Source organism: Rutidosis leptorrhynchoides, chromosome 7 (genome assembly GCF_046630445.1).
Source record: "Rutidosis leptorrhynchoides isolate AG116_Rl617_1_P2 chromosome 7, CSIRO_AGI_Rlap_v1, whole genome shotgun sequence".
In the NCBI taxonomy this organism is placed as follows: Eukaryota; Viridiplantae; Streptophyta; class Magnoliopsida; order Asterales; family Asteraceae; genus Rutidosis; species Rutidosis leptorrhynchoides.
Window position 1 is genome coordinate 204,532,891 of NC_092339.1, and position 13,617 is coordinate 204,546,507.

A 13,617-nucleotide genomic window follows, 5' to 3' on the forward strand; every position below is an offset into this window, starting at 1 on the left:
TTTTAAAAGTCAAGTTAGAAGGATTAACTTTTGTTTGCAAACAAGTTTAGAATTAACTAAACTATGTTCTAGTGATTACAAGTTTAAACCTTTGAATAAGATAGCTTTATATGTATGAATCAAATGATGTTATGAACATCATTACTACCTTAAGTTCCTTGGATAAACCTACTGGAAAAGAGAAAAATGGATCTAGCTTCAATGGATCCTTGGATGGCTCGAAGTTCTTGAAGCAGAATCATGACACGAAAACAAGTTCAAGTAAGATCATCACTTGAAATAAGATTGTTATAGTTATAGAAATTGAACCAAAGTTTGAATATGATTATTGCCTTGTATTAGAATGATAACCTACTGTAAGAAACAAAGATTTCTTGAGGTTGGATGATCACCTTATAAGATTAGAAGTGAGCTAGCAAACTTGAAAGTATTCTTGATTTTATGAAACTAGAACTTTTGGAATTTATGAAGAACACTTAGAACTTGAAGATAGAACTTGAGAGAGATCAATTAGATGAAAAAAATTGAAGAATGAAAGTGTTTGTAGGTGTTTTTGGTCGTTGGTGTATGGATTAGATATAAAGGATATGTAATTTTGTTTTCATGTAAATAAGTCATGAATGATTACTCATATTTTTGTAATTTTATGAGATATTTCATGCTAGTTGCCAAATGATGGTTCCCACATGTGTTAGGTGACTCACATGGGCTGCTAAGAGCTGATAATTTGAGTGTATATACCAATAGTACATACATCTAAAAGCTGTGTATTGTACGAGTACGAATACGGGTGCATACGAGTAGAATTGTTGATGAAACTGAACGAGGATGTAATTGTAAGAATTTTTGTTAAGTAGAAGTATTTTGATAAGTGTATTGAAGTCTTTCAAAAGTGTATAAATACATATTAAAACACTACATGTATATACATTTTAACTGAGTCGTTAAGTCATCGTTAGTCGTTACATGTAAGTGTTGTTTTGAAACCTTTAGGTTAACGATCTTGTTAAATGTTGTTAACCCAATGTTTATAATATCAAATGAGATTTTAAATTATTATATTATCATGATATTATCATGTATGAATATCTCTTAATATGATATATATACATTAAATATCTTTACAACGATAATCGTTACATATATGTCTCGTTTAAAAAATCATTAAGTTAGTAGTCTTGTTTTTACATATGTAGTTCATTGTTAATATACTTAATGATATATTTACTTATCATAGTATCATGTTAACTATATATATATCCATATATATGTCATCATATAGTTTTTACAAGTTTTAACGTTCGTGAATCACCGGTCAACTTGGGTGGTCAATTGTCTATATGAAACATATTTCAATTAATCAAGTCTTAACAAGTTTGATTGCTTAACATGTTGGAAACATTTAATCATGTAAATATCAATCTCAATTAATATATATAAACATGGAAAAGTTCGGGTCACTACAGTACCTACCCGTTAAATAAATTTCGTCCCGAAATTTTAAGCTGTTGAAGGTGTTGACGAATCTTCTGGAAATAGATGCGGGTATTTCTTCTTCATCTGATCTTCACGCTCCCAGGTGAACTCGGGTCCTCTACAAGCATTCCATCGAACCTTAACAATTGGTATCTTGTTTTTCTTAAGTCTTTTAACCTCACGATCCATTATTTCGACGGGTTCTTCGATGAATTGGAGTTTTTCGTTGATTTGGATTTCATCTAACGGAATAGTGAGATCTTCTTTAGCAAAACATTTCTTCAAATTCGAGACGTGAAGAGTGTTATGTACAGCCGCGAGTTGTTGAGGTAACTCAAGTCGGTAAGCTACAGGTCCGACACGATCGATAATCTTGAATGGTCCAATATACCTTGGATTTAATTTCCCTCGTTTACCAAATCGAACAACGCCTTTCCAAGGTGCAACTTTAAGCATGACCATCTCTCCAATTTCAAATTCTATATCTTTTCTTTTATTGTCAGCGTAGCTCTTTTGTCGACTTTGGGTGGTTTTCAACCGTTGTTGAATTTGGATGATCTTCTCGGTAGTTTCTTGTATAATCTCCGGACCCGTAATCTGTCTATCCCCTACTTCACTCCAACAAATCGGAGACCTGCACTTTCTACCATAAAGTGCTTCAAACGGCGCCATCTCAATGCTTGAATGGTAGCTGTTGTTGTAGGAAAATTCTGCTAACGGTAGATGTCGATCCCAACTGTTTCCGAAATCAATAACACATGCTCGTAGCATGTCTTCAAGCGTTTGTATCGTCCTTTCACTCTGCCCATCAGTTTGTGGATGATAGGCAGTACTCATGTCTAGACGAGTTCCTAATGCTTGCTGTAATGTCTACCAGAATCTTGAAATAAATCTGCCATCCCTATCAGAGATAATAGAGATTGGTATTCCATGTCTGGAGATGACTTCCTTCAAATACAGTCGTGCTAACTTCTCCATCTTGTCATCTTCTCTTATTGGTAGGAAGTGTGCTGATTTGGTGAGACGATCAACTATTACCCAAATAGTATCAAAACCACTTGCAGTCCTTGGCAATTTAGTGATGAAATCCATGGTAATGTTTTCCCATTTCCATTCCGGGATTTCGGGTTGTTGAAGTAGACCTGATGGTTTCTGATGCTCAGCTTTGACCTTAGAACACGTCAAACATTCTCCTACATATTTAGCAACATCGGCTTTCATACCCGGCCACCAAAAATGTTTCTTGAGATCCTTGTACATCTTCCCCGTTCCAGGATGTATTGAGTATCTGGTTTTATGAGCTTCTCTAAGTACCATTTCTCTCATATCTCCAAATTTTGGTACCCAAATCCTTTCAGCCCTATACCGGGTTACGTCTTCCCGAATATTAAGATGCTTCTCCGATCCTTTGAGTACTTCATCCTTTAAATTTCCCTCTTTTAAAACTCCTTGTTGCGCCTCTTTATTTGAGTAGTAATGTTATTATGAATCATTATATTCATAGATTTTACTCGAATGGGTTCTCTGTCCTTCCTGCTCAAGGCATCGGCTACCACATTTGCCTTCCCCGGGTGGTAACGAATCTCAAAGTCGTAATCATTCAATAATTCAATCCACCTACGCTGCCTCATATTCAGTTGTTTCTGATTAAATATGTGTTGAAGACTTTTGTGGTCGGTATATATAATACTTTTGACCCCATATAAGTAGTGCCTCCAAGTCTTTAATGCAAAAACAACCGCGCCTAATTCCAAATCATGCGTCGTATAATTTTGTTCGTGAATCTTCAATTGTCTAGACGCATAAGCAATCACCTTCGTTCGTTGCATTAATACACAACCGAGACCTTGCTTTGATGCATCACAATAAATCACAAAATCATCATTCCCTTCAGGCAATGACAATATAGGTGCCGTAGTTAGCTTTTTCTTCAATAACTGAAACGCTTTCTCTTGTCAATCATTCCATTCAAATTTCTTCCCTTTATGCGTTAATGCAGTCATGGGTTTTGCTATTCTGGAAAAGTCTTGGATGAACCTTCTATAGTAACCAGCTAGTCCTAAAAACTGGCGTATGTGTTTCGGAGTTTTCGGGGTTTCCCACTTTTCAACAGTTTCTATCTTTGCCGGATCCACCTTAATACCTTCTTTGTTCACTATGTGACCGAGGAATTGAACTTCTTCCAACCAAAATGCACACTTTGAAAACTTAGCGTACAATTCTTCCTTCCTCAATACTTCTAACACCTTTCTCAAATGTTCACCGTGTTCTTGGTCATTCTTTGAGTAAATAAGTATGTCATCAATGAAAACAATGACAAACTTGTCAAGGTATGGTCCACACACTCGGTTCATAAGGTCCATGAACACAGCTGGTGCATTAGTTAAACCAAACGGCATGACCATAAACTCGTAATGACCGTAACGTGTTCTGAAAGCAGTCTTTGGAATATCATCTTCTTTCACCCGCATTTGATGATACCCGGAACGTAAGTCAATCTTTGAATAAACAGACGAGCCTTGTAGTTGATCAAATAAGTCATCGATTCTCTTTAGTGGGTATCGGTTCTTGATGGTAAGTTTGTTCAACTCTCGATAGTCGATACACAACCTGAATGTACCATCTTTCTTCTTGACAAACAAAACAGGAGCTCCCCACGGTGATGTGCTTGGTCGAATGAAACCACGCTCTAAAAGTTCTTGTAATTGGCTTTGCAGTTCTTTCATCTCGCTGGATGCGAGTTTGTAAGGAGCACGAGCTATTGGTGCAGCTCCTGGTATAAGATCTATTTGAAATTCAACGGATCGATGTGGGGGTAATCCCGGTAATTCTTTCGGAAATACATCGGGAAATTCTTTTGCAATGGGAACATCATTGATGCTCTTTTCTTCAGTTTGTACTTTCTCGACGTGTGCTAGAACAGCATAGCAACCTTTTCTTATTAGTTTTTGTGCCTTCAAATTACTAATAAGATGTAGCTTCGTGTTGCCCTTTTCTCGGTACACCATTAAGGGTTTTCCTTTTTCTCGTATAATGCGAATTGCATTTTTGTAACAAACGATCTCTGCTTTCACTTCTTTCAACCAGTCCATACCGATTATCACATCAAAACTCCCTAACTCTACTGGTATTAAATCAATCTTAAATGTTTCGCTAACCAGTTTAATTTCTCGATTCTGACATATATTATCTGCTGAAATTAATTTACCATTTGCTAATTCGAGTAAAAATTTACTATCCAAAGGCGTCAATGGACAACTTAATTTAGCACAAAAATCTCTACTCATATAGCTTCTATCCGCACCCGAATCAAATAAAACGTAAGCAGATTTATTGTCAATAAGAAACGTACCCGTAACAAGCTCCGGGTCTTCCTGTGCCTCTGCCGCATTAATATTGAAAACTCTTCCGCGGCCTTGTCCATTCGTGTTCTCCTGGTTCGGGCAATTTCTAATAATGTGGCCCGGTTTTCCACATTTATAACAAACTACATTGGCATAACTTGCTCCGACACTACTTGCTCCACCATTACTCGTTCCGACACCATTTGTTCCTTTCGTTCTATTAACCCCTGGTCCGTAGACCTCACACTTCGCCGCGCTATGACCATTTCTTTTACACTTGTTTCAAAATTTGGTGCAGAACCCCGAGTGATACTTTTCACACCTTTGGCATAGCTGCTTCTGATTGTTGTTGTTGTTGTTGCAGTTATTATTGTTGTTGGGATGATTGTTGTAGTTGCTGTTGTTGTTGTTGTTGTTGTTGGGCCGTTTGTTGTAGTTGCGATTGATGTTGCGATTGTTGGGATAATTGTTTCGATTATTGTTGTAATTGCTGTTGTTGTTGTATTGGTGATTCTTATCACCGTTTTCCTCCCACTTTCTATTGACTTGCTTCACATTGGCCTCTTCAGTAGTCTGTTCTTTAATTCTTTCTTCAATCTGGTTCACTAGTTTGTGAGCCATTCTACATGCCTGTTGTATGGAGGCGGGCTCGTGTGAACTTATATCTTCTTGGATTCTTTCCGGTAATCCTTTCACAAACGCGTCGATCTTCTCTTCCTCATCTTCGAATGCTCCCGGACACAATAGGCACAATTCTGTGAATCGTCTTTCGTACGTGGTGAAATGTCCCGTTCTTATTGATTAAAAACGTTCCATATTAATTGATTTCGTTGCGAGGTTTTGACCTCTATATGAGACGTTTTTCAAAGACTGCATTCATTTTAAAACAAACCATAACCTTTATTTCATCAATAAAGGTTTAAAAAGCTTTACGTAGATTATCAAATAATGATAATCTAAAATATCCTGTTTACACACGACCATTACATAATGGTTTACAATACAAATATGTTACAACAAAATAAGTTTCTTGAATGCAGTTTTTACACAATATCATACAAGCATGGACTCCAATTCTCGTCCTTATTTAAGTATGCGACAGCGGAAGCTCTTAATAATCACCTGAGAATAAACATGCTTAAAACGTCAACAAAAATGTTGGTGAGTTATAGGTTTAACCTATATATATCAAATCATAATAATAGACCACAAGATTTCATATTTCAATACACATCCCATACATAGAGATAAAAATCATTCATATGGTGAACACCTGGTAACCGACAATGACAAGATGCATATATAAGAATATCCCCATCATTCCGGGACACCCTTCGGATATGATATAAATTTCGAAGTACTAAAGCATCCGGTACTTTGGATGGGGTTTGTTAGGCCCAATAGATCTATCTTTAGGATTCGCGTCAATTAGGGTGTCTGTTCCCTAATTCTTAGATTACCAGACTTAATAAAAAGGGGCATATTCGATTTCGATAATTCAACCATAGAATGTAGTTTCACGTACTTGTGTCTATTTTGTAAATCATTTATAAAACCTGCATGTATTCTCATCCCAAAAATATTAGATTTTAAAAGTGGGACTATAACTCACTTTCACAGATTTTTACTTCGTCGGGAAGTAAGACTTGGCCACTGTTGATTCATGAACCTATAACAATATATATATATATATATATATATATATATATATATATATATATATATATATATATATATATATATTAAAGTATGTTCAAAATATATTTACAACACTTTTAATATATTTTGATGTTTTAAGTTTATTAAGTCAGCTGTCCTCGTTAGTAACCTATAACTAGTTGTCCACAGTTAGATGTACAGAAATAAATCGATAAATATTATCTTGAATCAATCCACGACCCAGTGTATACGTATCTCAGTATTGATCACAACTCAAACTATATATATTTTGGAATCAACCCCAACCCTGTATAGCTAACTCCAACATTCACATATAGAGTGTCTATGGTTGTTCCAAAATATATATAGATGTGTCGACATGATAGGTCGAAACATTGTATACGTGTCTATGGTATCTCAAGATTACATAATATACAATACAAGTTGATTAAGTTATGGTTGGAATAGATTTGTTACCAATTTTCACGTAGCTAAAATGAGAAAAATTATCCAATCTTGTTTTACCCATAACTTCTTCATTTTAAATCCGTTTTGAGTGAATCAAATTGTTATGATTTCATATTGAACTCTATTTTATGAATCTAAACAGAAAAAGTATAGGTTTATAGTCGGAAAAATAAGTTACAAGTCGTTTTTGTAAAGGTAGTCATTTCAGTCGAAAGAACGACGTCTAGATGACCATTTTAGAAAACATACTTCCACTTTGAGTTTAACCATAATTTTTGGATATAGTTTCATGTTCATAATAAAAATCATTTTCTCAGAATAACAACTTTTAAATCAAAGTTTATCATAGTTTTTAATTAACTAACCCAAAACAGCCCGCGGTGTTACTACGACGGCGTAAATCCGATTTTACGGTGTTTTTCGTGTTTCCAGGTTTTAAATCATTAAGTTAGCATATCATATAGATATAGAACATGTGTTTAGTTGATTTTAAAAGTCAAGTTAGAATGATTAACTTTTGTTTGCGAACAAGTTTAGAATTAACTAAACTATGTTCTAGTGATTACAAGTTTAAACCTTCGAATAAGATAGCTTTATATGTATGAATCGAATGATGTTATGAACATCATTACTACCTTAATTTCCTTGGATAAACCTACTGGAAAAGAGAAAAATGGATCTAGCTTCAATGGATCCTTGGATGGCTCGAAGTTCTTGAAGCAGAATCATGACACGAAAACAAGTTCAAGTAAGATCATCACTTGAAATAAGATTGTTATAGTTATAGAAATTGAACCAAAGTTTGAATATGATTATTACCTTGTATTAGAATGTTAACCTACTGTAAGAAACAAAGATTTCTTGAGGTTGGATGATCACCTTACAAGATTGGAAGTGAGCTAGCAAACTTGAAAGTATTCTTGATTTTATGAAACTAGAACTTTTGGAATTTATGAAGAACACTTAGAACTTGAAGATAGAACTTGAGAGAGATCAATTAGATGAAGAAAATTGAAGAATGAAAGTGTTTGTAGGTGTTTTTGGTCGTTGGTGTATGGATTAGATATAAAGGATATGTAATTTTGTTTTCATGTAAATAAGTCATGAATGATTACTCATATTTTTGTAATTTTATGAGATATTTCATGCTAGTTGCCAAATGATGGTTCCCACATGTGTTAGGTGACTCACATGGGCTGCTAAGATCTGATCATTGGAGTGTATATACCAATAGTACATACATCTAAAAGCTGTGTATTGTACGAGTACGAATACGGGTGCATACGAGTAGAATTGTTGATGAAACTGAACGAGGATGTAATTGTAAGCATTTTTGTTAAGTAGAAGTATTTTGATAAGTGTATTGAAGTCTTTCAAAAGTGTATAAATACATATTAAAACACTACATGTATATACATTTTAACTGAGTCGTTAAGTCATCGTTAGTCGTTACATGTAAGTGTTGTTTTGAAACCTTTAGGTTAACGATCTTGTTAAATGTTGTTAACCCAATGTTTATAATATCAAATGAGATTTTAAATTATTATATTATCATGATATTATCATGTATGAATATCTCTTAATATGATATATATACATTAAATGTCTTTACAACGATAATCGTTACATATATGTCTCGTTTAAAAATCATTAAGTTAGTAGTCTTGTTTTTACATATGTAGTTCATTGTTAATATACTTTATGATATGTTTTATTATCATAGTATCATGTTAACTATATATATATATCCATATATATGTCATCATATAGTTTTTACAAGTTTTAACGTTCGTGAATCACCGATCAACTTGGGTGGTCAATTGTCTATATGAAACATATTTCAATTAATCAAGTCTTAACAAGTTTGATTGCTTATCATGTTGGAAACATTTAATCATGTAAATATCAATCTCAATTAATATATATAAACATGGAAAAGTTCGGGTCACTACAGTACCTACCCGTTAAATAAATTTCGTCCCGAAATTTTAAGCTGTTGAAGGTGTTGACGAATCTTCTGGAAATAGATGCGGGTATTTCTTCTTCATCTGATCTTCACGCTCCCAGGTGAACTCGGGTCCTCTACGAGCATTCCATCGAACCTTAACAATTGGTATCTTGTTTTGCTTAAGTCTTTTAACCTCACGATCCATTATTTCGACGGGTTCTTCGATGAATTGAAGTTTTTCGTTGATTTGGATTTCATCTAACGGAATAGTGAGATCTTCTTTAGCAAAACATTTCTTTAAATTCGAGACATGGAAAGTGTTATGTACAGCCGCGAGTTGTTGAGGTAACTCTAGTCGGTAAGCTACTGGTCCGACACGATCAATAATCTTGAATGGTCCAATATACCTTGGATTTAATTTCCCTCGTTTACCAAATCGAACGACGCCTTTCCAAGGTGCAACTTTAAGCATGACCATCTCTCCAATTTCAAATTCTATATCTTTTCTTTTAATGTCAGCGTAGCTCTTTTGTCGACTTTGGGCGGTTTTCAACCGTTGTTGAATTTGGATGATCTTCTCGGTAGTTTCTTGTATAATCTCCGGACCCGTAATCTGTCTATCCCCCACTTCACTCCAACAAATCGGAGACCTGCACTTTCTACCATAAAGTGCTTCAAACGGCGCCATCTCAATGCTTGAATGGTAGCTGTTGTTGTAGGAAAATTCTGCTAACGGTAGATGTCGATCCCAACTGTTTCCGAAATCAATAACACATGCTCGTAGCTTGTCTTCAAGCGTTTGTATCGTCCTTTCGCTCTGCCCATCAGTTTGTGGATGATAGGCAGTACTCATGTCTAGACGAGTTCCTAATGCTTGCTGTAATGTCTGCCAGAATCTTGAAATAAATCTGCCATCCCTATCAGAGATAATAGAGATTGGTATTCCATGTCTGGAGACGACTTCCTTCAAATACAGTCGTGCTAACTTCTCCATTTTGTCATCTTCTCTTATTGGTAGGAAGTGTGCTGATTTGGTGAGACGATCAACTATTACCCAAATAGTATCAAAACCACTTGCAGTCCTTGGCAATTTAGTGATGAAATCCATGATAATGTTTTCCCATTTCCATTCCGGGATTTCGGGTTGTTGAAGTAGACCTGATGGTTTCTGATGCTCAGCTTTGACCTTAGAACACGTCAAACATTCTCCTACGTATTTAGCAACATCGGCTTTCATACCCGGCCACCAAAAATGTTTCTTGAGATCCTTGTACATCTTCCCCGTTCCAGGATGTATTGAGTATCTGGTTTTATGAGCTTCTCTAAGTACCATTTCTCTCATATCTCCAAATTTTGGTACCCAAATCCTTTCAGCCCTATACCGGGTTCCGTCTTCCTGAATATTAAGATGCTTCTCCGATCCTTTGGGTATTTCATCCTTTAAATTTCCCTCTTTTAAAACTCCTTGTTGCGCCTCCTTTATTTGAGTAGTAATGTTATTATGAATCATTATATTCATAGATTTTACTCGAATGGGTTCTCTGTCCTTCCTGCTCAAAGAATCGGCTACCACATTTGCCTTCCCCAGGTGGTAACGAATCTCAAAGTCGTAATCATTTAATAATTCAATCCACCTACGCTGCCTCATATTCAGTTGTTTCTGATTAAATATGTGTTGAAGACTTTTGTGGTCGGTATATATAATACTTTTGACCCCATATAAGTAGTGCCTCCAAGTCTTTAATGCAAAAACAACCGCGCCTAATTCCAAATCATGCGTCGTATAATTTTGTTCGTGAATCTTCAATTGTCTAGACACATAAGCAATCACCTTCGTTCGTTGCATTAATACACAACCGAGACCTTGCTTTGATGCATCACAATAAATCACAAAATCATCATTCCCTTCAGGCAATGACAATATAGGTGCCGTAGTTAGCTTTTTCTTCAATAACTGAAACGCTTTCTCTTGTTCATCATTCCATTCAAATTTCTTCCCTTTATGCGTTAATGCAGTCAAGGGTTTTGCTATTCTGGAAAAGTCTTGGATGAACCTTCTGTAGTAACCAGCTAGTCCTAAAAACTGGCGTATGTGTTTCGGAGTTTTCGGGGTTTCCCACTTTTCAACAGTTTCTATCTTTGCCGGATCCACCTTAATACCTTCTTTGTTCACTATGTGACCGAGGAATTGAACTTCTTCCAACCAAAATGCACACTTTGAAAACTTAGCGTACAATTCTTCCTTCCTCAATACTTCTAACACCTTTCTCAAATGTTCACCGTGTTCTTGGTCATTCTTTGAGTAAATAAGTATGTCATCAATGAAAACAATGACAAACTTGTCAAGGTATGGTCCACACACTCGGTTCATAAGGTCCATGAACACAGCTGGTGCATTAGTTAAACCAAACGGCATGACCATAAACTCGTAATGACCGTAACGTGTTCTGAAAGCAGTCTTTGGAATATCATCTTCTTTCACCCGCATTTGATGATACCCGGAACGTAAGTCAATCTTTGAATAAACAGACGAGCCTTGTAGTTGATCAAATAAGTCATCGATTCTCGGTAGTGGGTAGCGGTTCTTGATGGTAAGTTTGTTCAACTCTCGGTAGTCGATACACAACCTGAATGTACCATCTTTCTTCTTGACAAACAAAACAGGAGCTCCCCACGGTGATGTGCTTGGTCGAATGAAACCACGCTCTAAAAGTTCTTGTAATTGGCTTTGCAGTTCTTTCATCTCGCTGGGTGCGAGTCTGTAAGGAGCACGAGCTATTGGTGCAGCTCCTGGTACAAGATCTATTTGAAATTCAACGGATCGATGTGGGGGTAATCCCGGTAATTATTTCGGAAATACATCGGGAAATTCTTTTGCAATGGGAACATCATTGATGCTCTTTTCTTCAGTTTGTACTTTCTCGAAGTGTGCTAGAACAGCATAGCAACCTTTTCTTATTAGTTTTTGTGCCTTCAAATTACTAATAAGATGTAGCTTCGTGTTGCCCTTTTCTCCGTACACCATTAAGGGTTTTACTTTTTCTCGTATAATGCGAATTGCATTTTTGTAACAAACGATCTCCGCTTTCACTTCTTTCAACCAGTCCATACCGATTATCACATCAAAACTCCCTAACTCTACTGGTATCAAATCAATCTTAAATGTTTCGCTAACCAGTTTAATTTCTCGATTCCGACATATATTATCTGCTGAAAATAATTTACCATTTGCTAATTCGAGTAAAAATTTACTATCCAAAGGCGTCAATGGACAACTTAATTTAGCACAAAAATCTCTACTCATATAGCTTCTATCCGCACCCGAATCAAATAAAACGTAAGCAGATTTATTGTCAATAAGAAACGTACCCGTAACAAGCTCCGGGTCTTCCTGTGCCTCTACCGCATTAATATTGAAAACTCTTCCACGGCCTTGTCCATTCGTGTTCTCCTGGTTCGGGCAATTTCTAATAATGTGGCCTGGTTTTCCACATTTATAACAAACTACATTGGCATAACTTGCTCCGACACTACTTGCTCCGCCATTACTCGTTCCGACACCATTTGTTCCTTTCGTTCTATTAACCCCTGGTCCGTAGACCTCACACTTCGCCGCGCTATGACCATTTCTTTTACACTTGTTGCAAAATTTGGTGCAGAACCCCGAGTGATTCTTTTCACACCTTTGGCATAGCTGCTTCTGATTGTTGTTGTTGTTGCGGTTATTATTGTTGTTGGGATGATTGTTGTAGTTGCTGTTGTTGTTGTTGTTGTTGGGCCGTTTGTTATAGTTGCGATTGATGTTGCGATTGTTGGGATAATTGTTGCGATTATTGTTGTAATTGCTGTTGTTGTTGTATTGGTGATTCTTATCACCGTTTTCCTCCCACTTTCTTTTGACTTGCTTCACATTGGCCTCTTCAGCAGTCTGTTCTTTAATTCTTTCTTCAATCTGGTTCACTAGTTTGTGAGCCATTCTACATGCCTGTTGTATGGAGGCGGGCTCGTGTGAACTTATATCTTCTTGGATTCTTTCCGGTAATCCTTTCACAAACACGTCGATCTTCTCTTCCTCATCTTCGAATGCTCCCGGACACAATAGGCACAATTCTGTGAATCGTCTTTCGTACGTGGTAATATCAAATCCTTGGGTTCGTAACCCTCTAAGTTCTGTCTTGAGCTTATTGACCTCGGTTCTGGGACGGTACTTCTCGTTCATCAAGTGCTTGAATGCTGACCACGGTAGTGCGTACGCATCATCTTGTCCCACTTGCTCTAGATAGGTATTCCACCATGTTAGCGCAGAACCTGTGAAGGTATGCGTAGCGTACTTCACTTTGTCCTCTTCAGTACACTTACTTATGGCAAACACCGATTCAACCTTCTCGGTCTACCGTTTCAATCCGATCGGTCCTTCGGTTCCATCAAATTCCAAAGGTTTGCAGGCAGTGAATTCTTTGTAGGTGCATCCTACACGATTTCCTGTACTGCTAGATCCAAGGTTATTGTTGGTATGTAACGCAGCCTGTACTGCGGCTATGTTTGAAGCTAGAAAAGTACGGAATTCCTCTTCATTCATATTCACGGTGTGTCGAGTAGTCGGTGCCATTTCCTTCAAAATAGTTAAATGGAACAAGTTAATCATACAGAATATTAAGAGTAGTTAATAGTATTTCGTAGCATAATATGAACTCATTTATAAAAGCTTTTTCTTCATATTAG